Source organism: Chiroxiphia lanceolata, chromosome 4, assembly GCF_009829145.1.
Source record: "Chiroxiphia lanceolata isolate bChiLan1 chromosome 4, bChiLan1.pri, whole genome shotgun sequence".
Classification (NCBI taxonomy): domain Eukaryota; kingdom Metazoa; phylum Chordata; class Aves; order Passeriformes; family Pipridae; genus Chiroxiphia; species Chiroxiphia lanceolata.
In genome coordinates, this window is record NC_045640.1 from 58,601,415 (window position 1) to 58,620,464 (window position 19,050).

Consider the following 19,050-nt stretch of genomic DNA (forward strand, 5'->3'; position numbering starts at 1 on the left):
CAGAGGGAACAAGGAGCCAGCAGCAGCTCCTAGACCCTGGCTGCTGACGTGGTCTGGCAGCAGGTGTCCGTATCAGTGACAGGGAGATACACTGGACATCACCAGCCAGTGCTGATGGCATGTACCTGTCCAGATTTTAGGAGAAAGCATCCTGCTGAGCACACGAGTTGTTTCTCTAACTGCCTGCAGGCCTAAGCAAGACCTACACTTCCCAAGCTCTGGTTTCAGTGCTTGCAAACATCTCCATCTGCCAGCTGAAGGTGGTACTTCACAGCTCAGGGGCTGTTGCTGCTGAAACATCCTACCCTGCATGTGAGTCTTCCACAAGGGCTCGTCCTGCATTTCCCCTTGAAAAATTCAATTTCATCAGTGGAGTTTTCAGATCCCAGGGATGGAAACCTCAGGGAAAAATAAACTGTCACGGACTTCAGGTGCCATTACCTACCCAACCACCACTGGATGTGGCACACTAAGGGTTGACTTAAGGGCATTTGCAATCAGAATGCCAAATTCCTTGCTGCTTGGAGAGGAATAAAAAATAAAGACAGTTGCATGGTTACACTGACATTTCTGGTCTATGTGGATTGAAAATAAAGTTTGCTGCAAGTTGTCATATCTGAAAAGCACTGCTTCCTTCTGTAAAGGAACTTTTTAATAGGTATTTTAGGATAGGAATTCTTTAGTCCTCTATGCATTTTATGGATTTATAGGTTGCATATTTGGGAAGATGTACTTTTACTTCTTCCAACAAATCTCACACAAGTTTCAGTTCAAACCTCTGCTTTGATTTTTGTTTGCTTGTTTTACACCTGCTCCATCAGCAGCCAACGGGCCTTTGCCAAACCTGTTAAACCAAACGTAAAGCTGATATGAACAGGATTCCACCTACAGAGGGGGGGGCTGGCAACCAAGACAGAACACATCTCTAGGCTGAGAAATGCATATATTACCTTCTCAGTAACCATCCTGTTTTCACAAGACAGCAAAAAAATTTTTTTCTTTTCAAGTGAAAGTCCAGCCAACAGTCTAGAAAAAACCCCCAAACAAAAAGCAAACAAACAAACAACAACCCCTTCCCCAAACCAAACCCAAACCAAAAAAACCCCCAAAACCACACCCATGAGACAGCTGTGGTGGAAATACAGGTTAAGAGCTACTCCACAGAGCACTTTCCCCAGGGAAATGACATAAGGAAAAAGCCCCCCAAAGCCCCACCAAGAATCAGTGGGTTGGAGTCAAGACACCAAACTGCCTTAAGAAAGGAGAGCAAAAGCTGAGAGTATTATGGTTTAGGTTGGCATGTTATTGTCAATACAAATAGTTGTAACCTAGCTCATTTCACATCTGTGTTAGGAGGTAGCTGTGATAAAATGGATGATGCAACATTTTGTCAAGCCCAGTTGTTTTTGGGAAGATTATCTGCATGGCAGTAAATTTATAAATGTGATGTGGGACCTATATTCTCTCCTCAGCACCTTTTTGTCTCCAGGCTCATTTTAGGCAGGGAAAGCAGTTCCAGATTTCCAGCTAACCAGCCCAGGATTATCTCATGCCCAGTAGCCTTTTTATGCATATGAAGTGACTGGGGCTAATTTTCTTAGTTCTGTGTCGGATATTTTGTGTAGTTTCATAGTATTGCTTAACACAACAGACATAATCAAGAAAATTAACATGATTGAGAGCCCAGACCTGGTATGCTGTAGGCTCACCTGTCAGAGGTTTGGGGTCATCATTTTTAGATGCTGACAGGGACGTGTTTTTCCCACGCAAGTGCACAGAGATTGTCAAAGACCACTTCTATTAGCCGCCTCGAAAGAGAGGGAGGATTTGCTCCAGAAGTTTTCAGTATTTCTCTGGCACTTTGCTATGAAGTGCTGGAAATTGCAGGTCAGTTTAGCTAAACACAGACCAGTTTTGATTAATATGAGAGATGAATGCAAATGGCATGGGAGCAGCCCACTGACGGGGCAGTGATGCTCAGAGGTGGCGAGAGGCAGTTTTGGAGGGTGATGCAACAAGTTTGTCTGGCAAATATTTCTGGTAAGGCAGCTGCTGGCAAATAGTTTCTGATAAGCCAGAAACACCATACAGTGGTGAACAATCAAAAAATAAAAATTAAAGGGGAGAAGTTAACATTATCCCAATATTAGCCTCTAAAAAGATGACCAGCAGTTACAACTTCTCATGGTTTCCTGTGCAGCCCAAGGACGCAGCAACCCCACTGACTTTTTCAGCGTCAGGATTTCTCCTCCTTATACTTTGGGTTTAATTTAAGATCTGTGTAGAGATAGAAAACTGAGCATGTGGGCATCACACCTGACCCAGTCCTGCTCTGTCAAAACAGATTGTTGTCAGCAAAGCCACAAGGAGAAAGGCAGGGGTGTGTTTTCCAGATGCTGTAACCTGCTGCCCTGGAGCCACAGGTTAGAGGGCTTTGACCCCTTGCACAAACAGTGCAAATCAATGTTGGTGGGGTTTTGGGAAATGGTTATTAATGTTCATGCTGTTTCCCCTCTTAAAGAACACAGAATTGTTTTTAGAAAATTGAGGACTTTCACCTGCCTTGCATTGTGACTTGTGCCCTGCTGAAGTAGAATTAAACTCTCTCTTCTTCTGGAGGTCAGGGACGTTTACAGTTTATAGTTTTTGTGAAACTGTAAAAAGCTAGCAGAGGCTTCAGTATGCAACTCCAGGTACTAATATCAAGTTCCCCAGCCTTTAGAGAAAATTCTCCTCTTTGGACCGTTTATGCCACCACTTTCCTCCCCTTGGTAGTCTTCACAGTCCTGGGACCATTCCAGTTCAAAACTTGGAAGTGCTGCCAAGGAATTCAGGGGGTGCTGACCCTGTTTAAAGCAGTGCTGTGGCCTGTGGACCATGGAGTGCAGGGCAGCTGTGTGAAGTTGCAAAGTCCCTGGAAAGGTGTTTTCTTCTATAGTGACCACTGATGTCCCCCAGGAGAGATGATGGGGGTACCCTCTGGGAGGAAAAGCACAGCACAGGTTGTAGCAGCACGCTCTGTGTAAGTGGAAATACAGCAGCTCAAAATTTGTCTTACAAGTTTATCAGTGATGACCTCAGCAAAGAGAGTCACCTGATCATTGATAAGCTCAATTTAGGAAGGTCTGCTGGTTTTAGTGTTGAAGAGTGCTCAGACCAGCTTGACCAAACTATCTGACCCCACCACAAGGACATGCAAGACAGAGGCTCCCTAACTAAGACTGGGAGCAGCAAGGATGTGCAGGCCCTGATACAAAACTGAGAGTCAGAGTGTCAAGCAGAAGAAACTAATGAGTGGCTAACACCTTTGTCAGCAACAAAACATATTTTGCTGAGTAAGGTGACAACATATAATCTAAAAAAATTACATATGACTGACAGTCAATCACTTTATACTATAAAGCCCAGACTTTTTAACGGTAGGGTCTCCTAACAAACCCCTTCTCCGAATGTGTGTGGAGATTTCTCCCTTGAGTGGGAACGCCCCTCAAGGTTAGTCCTCGAGACTGAGCAAAAGAGATTTGCCCCTGGTCATTGCTATGAATGAGTAACACCAACCTCTACTTAGTAATTGTTTTGCTAGCTTTAATATAATTACTTCAATTGTTTTATTACAATTACTTCAATATTGCTTGAAAAATCGTGCGCTATACTAATAGTTATAGCTATCCATCCATATTGTGTGGTAAGTATTCTGACAAAACTCCTTTTTTCTATCGTTATCATTATTGTAACCCATTTCATAAATCACTCCTTTTATTTGTATAAATATATTTGGTTTGCCATCCTTAATCCTGCAGGACAAAGTTGTATAAAGGTAGATGTAAACCACTGAAAAGTCTAGGGCTAAGACTGGATCCAGGTGCATGTAGGCTCCTCTCTGAGAAGGAGTTTAGAAAGCAATGGGGTTCTTTCCCCACTTCGTAACTCAGTGGGAGGGCTTCTCTAATAGTACACTTTATCTAATAAACTTCGTCTGAAGCTCCCACTCTGCCTGTGACAGAGGTGCTGAAAACCCACCGTTGTCTCAGGTATCTCAGGGCCCACAGCAGCTGTGGTCAAGCCCTTGACACCTGCGTTTCACCTCTTGGAAGATGGGCTGGAGAAGCCTGCTTACTGCAGGTCCTGCACACATGGCTTGCTTTACACCTCCTCCCATCAGAAACTTGATCCAGGGACAATTTCTGGGCATGAAAGTACACGTTTAAGGAGGGATGGCAGTCGGACTTGGCTTGCTTTGTAAATAAACACCGGGGGTGTGTAATGCGATAGCACGTATACTTGGCTCCAGCTGGGCTGTTTCTCTATAGTGTGTTGTTTTGGTGTTCTGGACCAGAAATCTGTAGGTTTGTTTTTGTACCAGTGACTCAACCACTAAACTGCTTAACCTTCTCCACAGTCAGTGTCTCGGAAAGCCAAACACAAGCAATTCAGACTGCATGAAAACATGAGCTGCAGACTGGCCTGAAAGCCAAAAGAAAACTATAATTTACTGGAAGGGAAGGTCCTCTTTAAATTTACAGAAAAGAGCATATATAGAAATCTAACAAAAGCATGTAATGATTGTCTGGCAGGGACCAGGGAATGCTGCTGCAAGAAGTGGTGATGTGGATCAGCCATCAGATGTTAAACACAGTTTGTCTTGGTCAGGTCATAATCCCACGTCCTTGATGAGGAGCATCTCTTCTTACTACTAAACTGCAGAGATGCAGCGAGAAAAGCAAAGCTCAACTCGAATTGAAATTGAACAGAAATGTCAAAAACTGCAAGAAAGGGTTCTACAGATACATAAACAACAGGAAGAGAAAGAAGGAAAATATTGGCCCACTCTTAAAAAGGAGAGGTGAATTAGTCACCAGCAATGCTGAAAAGACAGAGATTCTCAACACCTCCATCTTTACCAGAACTGCTGGGCTCCAGGCCTCAGGAACAACAAACCAGGTTGATGCAGACACAGACACATCAGTGTCAGTGGAGGAAGAGTTGTTGTGTGCCCTATTAAGGAGCTTGACCCCTACAGATCGATATTCACCTGAGAGTGTTAAGAGAACTGGATGACGATGTTGAGAGGCAGCTCTCCTTGTTATGGAGATCAGGGGACATCCCAGAAGGCTGGAAGAAGGCTAATGTCACCTCATCTACAAAATGGAGTGACATTCTTTGGGTGTCCTGCTCAGGGCCAGGAGTTGGACTCAATGATCCTGATGGGTTCCTTCCAACTCAGCATATTCTATGATTCTTAGAGGAGGATCCAGGAAGTTATAGGCTCATCAGTTGTACTTCACTCCCTGTGAAAGTTATGGAATGAATCCTTCTGGGAGTTATCACAAATAAAATGAAGCACATAATTGGTAAAAGCTAGCACTAATTCACCAGGGGCAATTCGTGCTTGACAAACCTGATCTCCTTTTATAGTAAAGGAACCAGCTCAGTCAATGTGGGGGAAGTGGTGGGCATTGTCTACCTGGATTTCTCCAGAGCATTCGATACCATTTCCCACAGCCTCCTCCTGGAGAAACGGATGAGTTACACTCTAGACAAGTGGACTGTGCAGGGGGTGAGGAAGTGACTGAGAGGCAGCACCCAGAGGGTGGTGGCAAATAGCTCCTTTTCAAACTGGTAGCCTGTCACAAGGTGCTTCCCCAAGAGCTGTGCAAAAATGAGGTGATGCTCCAGAACAGGCAGGGGAGCAGGATGGGGGAGTGCTGGCATGTGTGCAAAACACTTTGGGAGAAATGGACAAAATAGTTTCAGTTGGCAGGTATTTCAGTGGAGTCCTGATGACAGCGTACACTGCACATGTGGGGACACCATTAGGTAAGCTATGAAAATTCAGAGCACTGCACGAGCACCAAGATTTGTGCCATAAATGGCAGTTAAGTTTGCACTTTTTTATGCAGATCACACCAAGGTTTAAGGCAGGGCTTGCAAGCTGATTTCCTGAGGATAACATATTAATTAAGTGATCAGGCTCATGAAAGCAGAGTTGATGCAGGATATAGACACTGGCAAACCTGCCCCAGCAGGGACCATTGCCACAGACTTGTGCAGAAGGCTGTATAGTGCTGGCAGGGACAAGGAGGCTCAGGGCCACGCTCTTTCCCTCTGCTTAAGCTTTGCCTCTGACTAACCAGCTCTGCCTTAAAGAAGAGTATTCCTCTTTCATATTTTGCTTTCTCTCACCCTTTTCCAGCTCAGTTTCCTCAGCTACCTGTGCTTCAAGCCTTCTCCTCTGCCAGCCTTCTGGCTTTTCTGCTCTATTGGCATTTTTCCCCTTAGTCCTTTTTTTTCCACTGCTGTTTCTCCTGCCTTGCCTTTCCCGCTATGTATTTCCACTCCGGTGTTTCATTTTTTCCTGATCTGCCCTCTATCAGTGCTCACCTCCTCTGCTCCAAGCTGAGTAAATTGGTGCTAACTCCTTGCTCTCACTGCCCAAAATTCCCACCCAAATGAGGTCAAGGGATTCCTTAATGAAATTCCTTGTATATCAGTTTTGTGGAATAGTCTCCTATTCAGTGTATCTGGTTCTTTTATGCTTCCAAACTTCATTTTCTTCTTTTTGAAATGAACCAAACCAGAAGTGAAAGGAAGATGTTGCCAGGAAGGCTGTGGGGAAACATCAAGAGACCCAGTGCTGCCATGACCTGACAGATCTCCTCAGTCTCATTTGCTACCTGGAAAAATCTTTGTCTTTATTCCTGTGTATTATTAATTCATCTGAATCACGGTCATTAACGCAAAGGAATGGTTGTGAAATGGTCCCCTGTCAAAAGTGAATAAATGTTATACTGGTGATAAGAAAGTTGGATGTTGAAGATCTGTAGGTTAGTTTGCACAGGTCCTGTCTCCACTTAGCAGGAGGAACCTCGTAGTGCAGCTAGGGAGGGACAGGTTCCCTGGGTTTCCTATGCACAAAGGTTAAGGTATTCTGGATGTAAATCACTAACAGATAGGTATGTCAGCCTCCAAGCTAATTGCCTGAAGCAAGGTTGCTTGAGGTGAGTCACAGTCAGATGATGATTTTGTCCCCTGGTTCGGACCCAGTGACTGCTGCTGCCTCCCAGCTCTCCTGGGCTTCCTTTGGTCACTGGAAAGCAGCTCTGACACATGTCCAGGGGCAAAATGGGACTTTCTGTGCAAGAACTGGGGAACAGCTGCTGCTCTCAGCACTTCCCAGCAATGAGTAAGTGCTCCTGGAAATGAATGAGTGCCAGGAAATTCTTGCCTTTCTCCTTGGGAAAAAGTGATCTCTGACCGCCCTGGGTGCCCTCTCCCTGAGTCATCAACTGGGGCTATGGGGGGTACTAAGTGTGTTTAAGGTGAGATGCTATGATACACAAGGTCTAACATGTTCTTACCCTCTCCCAGCAGCAGAGGATGTCTCCACTCTCTGTTGCCACCCTGCACACCCTCTCTCTGTATGCTTCCTCCTGCATCCATATTGTCCTGCCTGCCCTGACCAGTGTGTCCTACAAAAGGGGCTTTGTGGACGTGTGTGCGCTCAAGGGAGGTAGTTAAGTTTTAGTTTCCTGTTCGCTGAGCCAGGAGTAAGATTTTAACAGGGACTGTGCTATACCAGAACTGTTTTGCTGTTGCTTAACTAGTGCTACCTGGCTCTGGGCCACTTAAAACAAAAAGCCAGACCCCAGAAAAGAGCAGAGCATCGCTATAGTCACTGGAAAAACACAACTGGGCCTTTTCTCCATGCAACTCAAACAGTGCCCAGGCCTGAGGATGCAGAGCTATAGAAACCTCCCCCGAGTTGGTAGGTGGAGGTGTTTGTTGGGGTGTGGGCTTGTGTTTCTCCACATGGGGATGTGGAGGGGAATTGGGGGGGCATCTGTGTCATCCGGCAGAGTTTTGTGGTGAGGGAAAAGATTTCACCCTCTCTGCACTGGCTGCTGCATCCACTTCCAGGATGACAAAATCAGGGCACTGATGCCCCAGGGACTGAGGTCTGTGGCCAGACACTGTCCTGGGTCGTGCTCTCTGGGCAGCCTGCTCTGGCACACCTAATGGAAGCGGAAGGTACCAGCTGGGTTTGGCAGCAGCAAGCTGTGCACCACACTTACTCCCTGAAAATCCTGTTTGTTTAAAGGCATGAATGCAGTCTGGGAGTTCATGACTAACTAGGAAAATGAGATTAAGTTAACAAGGTATGCATTAGGACACCAGTGAGATCAAATCTCTGGATTTTTAATGACAGCAATAAAATACTTCAGCCTCATGGTACAAAAGCCTTAGCAGTAGCTGATGTTAGACTTGGTTTCTCTCTTGTTCAAAGACCATGCTGTCAGGGATGAAGTGACTAGTACACAGCTTCATGTCAGGGCCTTATCCAGGACACTGTATTGGGGAAAGGAAGGGGACTCCTTCCTAGGGATGGTGGACTCAGGAGACAGAGGAGTGCAGGGTTCTGTCATGGACTTACTCTATCAGGCTGCTTTCAAAACAGCTGTTCTGCTTCTCAGGGTTTGCAAAAGATTTCCAGTAGCCATGAGGAACATGGAAAAGGTTTTTAAGGGCTCAGAGATGTAAGGGGTCTAAGGGCACAGGTCAAAAGCTAACCTCTTCAAGGGTAGATAAAGCCCTGAGATGTAATCAGCTCAGTGTGGGACAGGTGACAGCCCAAGTACCTAGAGCAGCTACTGTGATGTGCCTTCTGGACATGTGAAACAGCTGGCAAAAAAAGAGGTATTTTGCTTGTTTTCCTTCTCTTTGATGCTCCACTGTTGCTAACCAATCCCTTGGTGTGACTTGTATCAGAGGGGCAATGATGATGTTGTTTCTTACTCTTTCTACACATAGAGTCTGTATTTCCAGAGCCTGCCACAGGCTCTGACCCTTTGTAAGGGCCAGTGACCTGTCAGCATGCCAGGCATGAGGGGAAGGTTTTGTTAAGGTATGTAGCATGGCTCACTCCATTTACCTTCCCTTCTTGCAGAAATCATAAAGGAATTAGTTTGCAGTGTATGCAGCAAAGTGCTGGTAGAATTCAATTCAGTTCATTCACAAGTACTTACTGATAGCTACTTGTGTTCTTCTAACACTTGGATACTCAGTGTTTGTGTCCTTGAGAGAGACTTTTGCTTGGGGTTGTTCTTGCCTTGTAATAGTGAGCTGTCATTAAAGATCCCCAGGAAGGCAAAGCTTGTACTGGAGAGATGTTCTCCAGTGACTGGTGTGAGCATCTTCCACTTTTTTTGAAGAGTAGAGCACTGCTCAGCCCGGAGCCTGCTCTCATTATGGTGAGAAACAGTGAACTTTAATACCCTTTGCTGCAGGGATTGATGCTGATGTGAAAGACAGAACATGATTCATAAATCACCAGGCTGGCATTGGAAAGCTGCTGGAAAATCCCAGCTTAACAGCTGTACCTGTTACCGAAACAAAGCAGTCTGTCACAGCTTTGAGTTTGTGTTTGAAACACAAAGGGGCAATTTGGACCTCAGCTCCTTCTGACAGCCACACTGATTCTCCAAAGCCTGCAGATGTAACAGGTGTTTGGTCTGAGAGATGTGTACCTTCAACAGGCTTCAAGCAAACAGAGCCCATGGATGGGGGTCCACGAGGCACATGCACGCAGTGGTTGGCTTAAACCACCTCCCTGTGAGCTGGTTGGCTCAGTGATTGGCCTGACAAATTCTCTGTGCCTTTCCCCGATTGTTTTTCCTTAGGAAACCCCTTTTTCTACATCCTGACTGGTCATGGGGAGAAGCACTCCTGATTGTGACCCCACAGCAATCCCAGTAATCACTGTCAGTACCAGGTCAATGCTAAATCCATGCTATGCCAAGCACCCTCATCCTCCTTGAACCTGCTTGCCTGCATTATCCACTTGCCCAGACAAGGACCACCTAGGCCACCACGACCCTGGGTGTTAATGGATTCATCCTCTGCTGTCAGCACCCTGCTTGAGCCAGTGCAAAATGCAGCAGGACCTGGAAGCCTTGCCAAGTACTGGGGCTGGCTTAGGATTTGGTGCCTCATGCGTGAGGCTAAGGAAGTGACTTACAGGCTTGTGATTAGATTTTCCTTGCAGGTTTGTGCTGGCAGACAAGAGTGAAATGTGTCTGGTGCCTCAGGCTGTGCACAGCTCACTGGCACTTGCCCAGTCACCGGTGGCCAGAATATGAGGGGGTAAGAGGGCATCTGCGTACAGCAGCAGCCCCCTGATGGTGTTTCAGGACTGTAGGGCTGTGCATTGGCTGTAACAGTCTCAGCATCTCTGTCCCTGACATCTGCTCCTGATGCAAGGCTAGACCTGTCACAGGCTTCACAAACAGAGCAAGAAGAGTAATCCAGTACTAAATGCTTGCTGCAAGTGTCAAGTCTCTGGGAAAATCCTTGCTGAGCCATAGCTGTCAATGTTGTGTTGTTACAGAGTAAGTCACCAGACTGAATGGGCTAAGACATTGTGAAGGGGACACCTTTCAGATACCTGAAAGGTATCTGATTTTGTCAAGTGGCCTTGAAATCAAAATATTTAATCTTATTTCCAACTTCCCTTCTTAATAAACACCTTCCTGGGATACCTTCTGACAGGTATCTAGATATCTTCTGATACCTAGAAAATTAATTTTAAAAATAAATGCTATGTACATATACTACTTGTATGGGTGCTGCTATAGCCTTCTAACTCAGAATTATAGAATGGTTTGGGTTGGAAGAAACTTTAAAGATCATCTAGTTCAAACCTTCTGCTATAGGCAACGACACTGATCACCAGACCAGGTTGCTCAAAGCCCCATCCAATTCGACCTTGAATGCTTCCAGGGATGGGGTTTCCACAATTTCTCTGGGCAACCTGTGCCAGTGCCTCACCACCCTCACAGTAAAGAATTTCTTCCTAATATCCAATCTAAATCTGCCCTCTTTCAGTATAAAGCCATTCCCTCTTTTCCTCACAGTCTCCCTGTCCCTGTCTCCACTCTCTGTAGGCTTCCTTTTTGTGTTTTAGTTTGCCTAGGAGCACCCTGTTCATCCATGCAGACCACTTGGCATCTTTGCCTGACTACTTCTTTCTTGGGATGCATCACTCCTGAGCTTAGAGGAGGTCATTCTTGAATATTAACCAGCTTTCTTGGGCCCCTCTTCCCTCCAGGGCTATATCCCATGGTATTCTACCTAGCAGATCCCCAAAGAGGCCGAAGATTGCTCTCTTAAAGTCCAGGGTAGTGAGTTTGCTGTGCACTCTCCTCATTGCCCTAAAGATTTGGAACTCCCCCTGCCTCATGGTCACTGTAACCAAGGCTGCCCTTGAGCTTCACATTCTCCACCAGCCCCTTCTTGTTGGTGAGAACAAGATCCAGCATAGCACTTCTTCTCGTTAGCTCCTCTATCACTTGGAGAAGGAAGTTATCAATGCATTCTAAGAACTTCCTGGATTGCTTGTCTGTCTCTGACAGATATGGGGGGTTGTTGAAGTCCCTCATAATGACCAGGGCTTGTTAATGTGAGGTAGGTCTTATAGGGACTTCATCCACTTTGTCTTCCTGGTCAAGCAGCCTGTTGCAGACCCCCATTATGTCACCTGTTTCTGCTCTCCCTTTAATCCTGACCCATAAGCTCTTGGTCAGCTCATCCATCCCCAGGAAGAGCTCCATGCACTCCAGCTGATCACTGATGTAGAGGGGAACACCTCCTTCCCATCTCCCCTGCCTGTCCTTCCTAAAAAGCCTGTATTCTTCCTTCCAATACTCCACTCACAGGAGCAGTCCCACCAAGCCTCTGCAATGCCAATAATATCATAGTCCTGTTGGCATGTACATCTCTAACTCCTCTTGTTTATTCCTCCTATTATATGTCTTGACTGTTGGGAGGAGCACCATTTTATGCCCCTAGGTTGCTTTGCCACCTCCCTGGCAGTGACAGTCTGGCTGCTGCTCGTCACATTTCTCACCAAGATATGCAGGTCTGCCTGGAACCCCTGGGCCCTGACAGCACAGAGGGACAGCCAGACAGACTCTGCAGAGATAGGAGAGGGCACAGCAATGCACTGCTATGTCCAAGTGCGAGGGGAGAGCAGACCTCAGGCAAACGGGTATTGCTCCCATGTGGCTCCTGCCAGACCAGCCTTGGTTCTCTTCACTACACAGGATGTGAGAAGTTTGCTTGTGTGATATTGTTGCCTGATTTTGCCCGGTGATTTATTCAGCCATGTCGCTTGTGCTGCAGTGTCTGGTCATATGGATGGAGGCCAGAGTATTTACTTGCATATTCCTGCAGTGAATAAAGAAGATAAGGTAGAAAGTGGCTGATGTTTTTCAAGGTTTCTAGCTCAGAAAGACTTATAGTAATGACTGTTTGAGCCCAGATACCAACAAGTTCATAAAGTGAATGCCTACTTACACTAGTGAGGCTTTTCACTGACAGAATGTAGTTTCTCATTTATGTTTAATGGTTGACCTTGTCTGGAGAGCAGGGGAAAGCAAACCATTTGTTATTTCAGTCCTCTGTTTCCATCTTGGATTATATGTTTTGCGTGTGAGGACATGTTGCAGGGAATTACCCATCTGTGTAAAGTGACCTCCAGCCAGGAGGTGCCTCACCAGTGCTTTCCTAGGCTGCAGCCCTACAGCCACATTGTGCCACACTCCATTTCTCTCAACAGCTCCTGGGGCTCAGCAGGTTTCAGTGCTTTGCCACCCAAAGAGCAATTGTGAATACACAGCGAAATGTGAAAAAGGCCCCATGTTTGGTCAAGTTCTTAGGAAGTTAGGAAATGCTTTTGCAGCAGAAAGTTTGAGTGATTTCTTTGACTTTTAAAGAATATTCCACATCTGTATGAGTTCTGTATGAGAAAGTATATAGCATCATAGAATGGTTTGGGTTGGAAGGGACCTTAAAGATCATCTAGTTCCAACCCCCTGCCATGGATAGGGATACATTCTGCTAGACCAGGTTGCTCAGGGCCCCATCCAACCTGGCCTTGAACACTTCCAGGGATGCGGCATTCATAACTTCTCTGGGCAACATGTGCAAGAGCCTCACCAACTCACAGTAAAGAATTTCTCCCTAATATCCAATCTAAACCTGCCCTCTGTCAGTTTAAAACCATTCCCCCTTGTCCTATCACTACTACATTTCGTAAACAATTCCTCTCCAGATTTCTTGTAGGCTCCCTTTGCGTAATGGAAGGCAGCAGGTTTGTCAGAATAGAGGATTTTTAAGGTAAGTTTTAATATAATTTGAGATTAGCCCAGGCTTTGCCATGTCACACAGGACTGACACAAAGCAAGTGCATGTTCTGGCATATGTTCAGCCTTTGGAAAACTGCATTTAGAGACTGGGGGAAACAAGTTGCTTTCGGTGAGCTAACCGTCATTATAGGTTATGGCAGCCCTTCCCAGACCACTGGCTTAAACAGGAAGGGAGGGAGACGTCTGCCCTGCCTTCAGTTTGACAAACCAACCTCGTCACAGTATTTTGCTGCACAAACCATCGCCCAAAATAACTCCATGCTCGTGTGTCAGTTTGTATTTGCCATTATAATTACATTTCACAGAAGAAACATTTTTCTTGTGCTTTCCTAGAACGGCTGCAGGGAGATCGGTATGTTGAAATAAAAACCCAAACAAATAAACCAATAGCTGTTTTCATTGGAAAGCCTAATTTCCGTCCTGCTGCTTATTAAAGTAGGGCCTATGTTGAGGACGAGATTTTCTGGAGAGTAAGAGCTGAACAACCTGCACAAAGAATTGTACTGAGAAAGAAAAATGGACAGATGTTGTCACTAGTCACTTCCAGAACTACTTTCTAGCTTTTTTAATGCCTGTGTGTTTTCTAATCCATTTTTCCATCAGTGGTTCAGCTACTTTGACCATCTTTCAGAGTTGATCACTGGGAGGAAAAATCTTATTTCCAGAAAGCCAGGAGGTGTGCACAGAGCCTAACTGAGCTGGGGAAACTCCTGTTTCCCTAGAAGTTACAGATAGGTTTGCCATACAATAAAGCAGACTTTTTGGCCAGCAAAGTCTGAAACTGAAGCAGGGTGACAAGCCAGCGCTCTGGAGAGGCTTTCCTAGCTGGGAGCATAAGGGTGCTGGAAAAACCTCACCAGCGCTGCCATCAGGGTTATCTCAGTTAAAATCAGAATCTGAGTTGTAAATACCAGTACTGGAAGGGCTGGAATAGAACTGATAATTGTGAGCTAGGCTGCTATGTTTATACATGGCTGAATTGTATAAATACCCAGAATAATCTCTTGCCCATAAAAAACAATGAGAAAGCCAAAGCCTGTGCATACTTTAATTTTTAGAGTTACAAATGGGTGGTGTAGCTAGTGTCCATCAATGTGACTTTATGGAAAATAGCTTTAATACAGAATAACCCCAGTTCAGGAGGAATAATGGTATTTGGCCAAATGCAAGCTGATAAGCTCAGTAGTATCTGAAGTTTGTCCTCCAGCCTGATTTGTGCAGTGGGACAGAGTAAAAGATGGTCCGTTTTAGCTTTAAAAATCCACAAATCCTCACTTGTCTGGTGTGTATCATCTGTACACTGAGGTGATTGACTCTTCTAGTCTGTCTGTATTACAAGTTCAGGCCTGGTAGAGTTGTTAGTTTTCCAGGAAAGATCTCCTGGGTATCGACCTGGTCCCCCTGGATAGCCCAAGCAGCTGTTCCAACATGTAAGGAGGGAGCACAGAGGCTTGCTTTCGCCCCTGTTAATTGCTAAGCAGGGATGGAATAAGGAAGAAAAGCAACCCGAGCAGACAGGCTAATTGTCAGCAGGCCATATGGTGGTGAAAGGGCAGAAGCCCTGCTGTTTTAAGCTTCAACTTGCAGCATCTGTGTAGCCCACGTAAATAAAAAAAAGCTGCCCTCTTTCCCAGGCCCCAATGTGCAGTCTTGTGTATGTGCACACATAGCTGTTTTCTACTGAAATCTATGGAGAGGACTTCCTGTTAAAGAAAGATATTTAAAACCTACCAGGGAATGCAATTACTTCGCCAGGTTAATTTATTTTCTTTACTATTTTGCTTCTGTATTTTTCCTTGATTTCCATGGCAATAATGATGGGAAAACAATGTGTTAGAAGAAATGCTAGCATAATTGGAGTTCAGAGTGAGTTTTTAGTATCTCTTAGGCATCTGTGCCTTGTCTCATTTGTGAGCAGTATCAAGCCAGGAGATGATAAAGAAAATGAGCAAATTATTATTGCATCAACACTTAGAGTTGCCTCCTTTTTAAAAAAATATTTCCAATAGTCTTTACCCAATAACTGGACCTGATAAGTGTATAATCGCTAAGAGAAAGCTTGGGTCCATACAGTAGCTTTGCAAGATCAGAGCTATAATGAATGTTAACTTTGCTGAAAATTATTATAGTCACATGCTATAACATCAGTGTGGTAAGTGCAGGTACGGTAGACATGAATATAAATGAAAGGCTTCTTAAAAAAATTCTTTCTATGATAGTTGACATTTCTTATTATTTTGATGGTACTGGTTTTTTACTTATAATTGGAAAATCTACATTACTTCTATCATCTTAAGACCTCCTGACAAGCCAGTGAGCATGCCTTGTAACTTGCCTGTAAAGCAGCAGTGTTATATCCCAGCAATGACGCTCCTTGCACTGCCCAAAAGAGAGCCATGGTTAACACTCAGCACACCTCCTGTCGCTCTTGCCCTGAGACTTGGTCCTGTACTTCCTCTTGTAGAAATCTGTGTCAAATGGGACTGAAGCTGTGTCACACTGCTTGCTGTCATGACAGCAGCTTCCTAGAAAATAGGTAGATGAATGAATCAGCTTATCTGAAAGACTGGAAGATATACATAAAAATGCCCAGTGCATCAGCCTGGCTTCTTTGCCTGGAGCAGAGGTGAAAAAGACACCAATGACTGTGGATATTTATTGAAATTAAGCCCTCCTCTTTCTGTTCTGACATAATCCTGAAACAGGGGACTAGGACTAATCTCACTAGGACTTGCCGTGGTCCAGCACTCTCTTTTGCTGTTAATTTTTAAGGGGGTTTTGTGTTACTTCCATCAGACTCAGAACTCCAGAATTTAATTTGATCCTGAAAGTGGAATTTACAATATTAAGTGTAGGCACATATGTATGTCAATATACATGTGCATCTGTATGTGTGTGTATCGCTGTGACTGAGCCAAAGTAAATGCAGAAAGCCTGCTCTGATCAGATTTTCAGCCCGGGATGGAACTACGCCTTAAATGTTCAGTCAGTAGAATTCAAGCCACCCTGTGCATGGAAGCAAACACTGCAGTGTCTCACTGTACCAAAGCCTGTCCTGGGGCAAGTTAGCTTCTTTTTGCAAAAGGTAAATATAGAAGATCCCATTCTGCAGAAGTGATTTATTGATGCAGCTTTCCTGGCTGAATGCTGACCTGCAGCCAGCTCTGGTTTTCATTTTAGCCACTGCACTAATCCTTTTCCCTGGTTTAGCACACCCAAGGAGCCTGGATAATGTAGCTATGTCAATATACAACTATAAGGGTAGAGCAGAAGTAGGACGTGTCAAGGATGGGAATATCCTGCAGGGCTCAGGTAAACTGATTCCTGTGGGATGTGACTGCGTCAGTGCCAATGAAGGTACAAGTGCCAGAGTTCCTACAGTGCTTTCTTCAGGGACTGGGTGCCATGATAAATGCTTTTCAGCCCTGCTGAGGGCACAGAGTTATCTGTTGACAACCTGCCTCCTTAGATCTGCATTTTCCAACCTGGCTCAGCCCACAGGTCTCTGCCCTGTTACTGCCCTTGCTGCCTGAGGTGAGACCAACACAGCTCCAACACACACTCAAGCTTCCTCATTTTGTGTAATCAATTGCTTAGATGAGATCTAGTCTGTGTTTCAACATCAGCTATTTTGGGTATAGCAGATCAAGTTTCTCCATACAGAACGGATGTTGCTTCCCAAAATTGCTTGTCATCCTCTGTATTCACATTTTCCATGGGTGAGGAGAAGTCATTTGACTTCTTTGTGATAAACAAGACTCAGTGAGCAAAACAGCAGTGCTGGCTTGTTATTTATTGGCTGGTAACGTTCTTGCTAATGCAAAGAGCCCTCATCCTGCATATGCTCAAGACTTAGTTGCCCTGTCAGCTGCCCCTTCTTACGGTTTGCTTTAGAGCCTGCTGATTAACCCAGTTTCTCAGGCTTTCCTTTCCTGTAGTTAATGTATAGCTGCAGTTTGCTTCCTGCTTTGCATCCATATGCCAACCACAGGTTGCCATTTTTCTGCCAAATTTATAGCTACACGCTCAACCAATAATCTGTCTAGATAGCCAGTATGAATTATGTGCAAAATGTTATTTCCTAAATCTGGATGTGATTATCTCTCAACTGTGTATTTCCAAAAGGGCAGCTCCCTTCCAAAGAGAGCTGGTAAGCAAAGGAGGGATAGCAGGGACTTGCCAAAGTGTTTATGCTGCTGTGCTCCTGTACCTAGCAGGCTGTCTGTCCTCCTGGCTGCCCAAGCTCAGCGTGCTTCTGTGCAGTTCCCTTTTATCACAGGCTGCTGGGCTGCTGGTCCTCGGTGCTGAGCAGGGTCAGAGACTGGCTGGTCCAGAACATCACAAATTGGGGGATTAAGGGTACCTGTCCTGCATACATGAGCTGACAATTCAGCAGATAACACACTGGTACTGTCCAAAATGAAATATTTTTGCATGCCAGTCCTGCTAAAAGGGAGGCCGAGAAAGAAAAGAAAACCGACTGAACATGGAGGGGGAGATACCTTTCTAATGAAAAAAAACCTTTTTACTTTTTCTCAGACACTTGTATTATGCATCATGTAATTATTCAGTATATCAATTTACCCTATTTACTTTAAAAATTTATACATTTAAGCAAACATCCCCTTTGACTTGCTGATGGTAATACCTGTCAGGTGTGAGTTAAACTACTTCCCATTTCATAAATAAACTCTTCAAGTTTAAAAAATTTTAATATGCAAAACACAAGGAGAATTTCTGGGTCTGACTGATGTTCCATTGGCACATTTGTTGCTTGTTGTACAAGAGGTGTCTACCCCAATGCTAATTAAATGAAGTACACTGACATGCAGGAGATGTCCTGGCTTTCCAAGCCAGAGCCAAAATGATTATTGCTGCAATGAAGCATAGTTCCTGCAGAGCTCCTGCTTGGATAGGCTTAGAGGGAAAACAGCCTCATCACCTCCAAGCCTGAGCAAGCTGTGAGGAATTTGTCCATGACTCAGTCGAGAGAGCAGAGGCCTTGACCCTAGCCTGTTGATTTTTGGTTTCCCCACAAAATCAAATCAGCTTCTTGGCCAAACTATTTCCTCCCCAAGTCCAGTCCCTAACTCTTTAATTTCCCTTCATCAGGCCCACAGATGGGTTTTTCCTCCCACTCTACCAGCAGGGACTCTACACCCTGGTGCACAGTGCCTGGGACATGTTTGCTTTCACACTGACTCAGTTCTGCATCCGTCTCACCTCAGACCACAATGGCTTTAGACTGAGAGTTAAGAAAACTGCTCACAACAAAACCTGAAGCCACGTGAAATCTGAAAGGTTTCTGGTACATAGCCAAGCCTGTGTCTGTGGTCAGGTTTGTTGACAGGTCACAACCCATGCTAGCAGTCCTGCACTGCTTGTACAGCCTACGCTTCACCTTCCCAAGACTTTCTGGAGGTAGAAAAGTCAGGGCAGGCTGCAGAAAAGATGCTTTGTATACAGATAACCACAGATATGCAGGGAGGAATCCTGTGTTGCGTAATGCCCGGCACCTCTCCAAATTATCTGTTTTGCACTGGCCTCTTCCAGGAGACACTCAGAAAGTGTGTCTTGCGAAAGGTTTGTCTCTGGGATTGGTAACAACCTTTCCTGGACTCTCTGCTCCTTGTGCTGTGATCCTTGTGTGGCTGTTTGTGGAAACATGACATGGGCTTAACATGGTATATGTGGAATGCAAAATCAAGGCTGCTGTGTAACAAGGATTCCCAGGACACGATTAGGACTCTGTCATGCTCATCTCAGTTATACACAGAAGTAGTGTACAGGTGACTGCAGAGGAGCTGGCCCATCATCTTCCCTGTCTGACTCTTCTCTGTCATGCTGT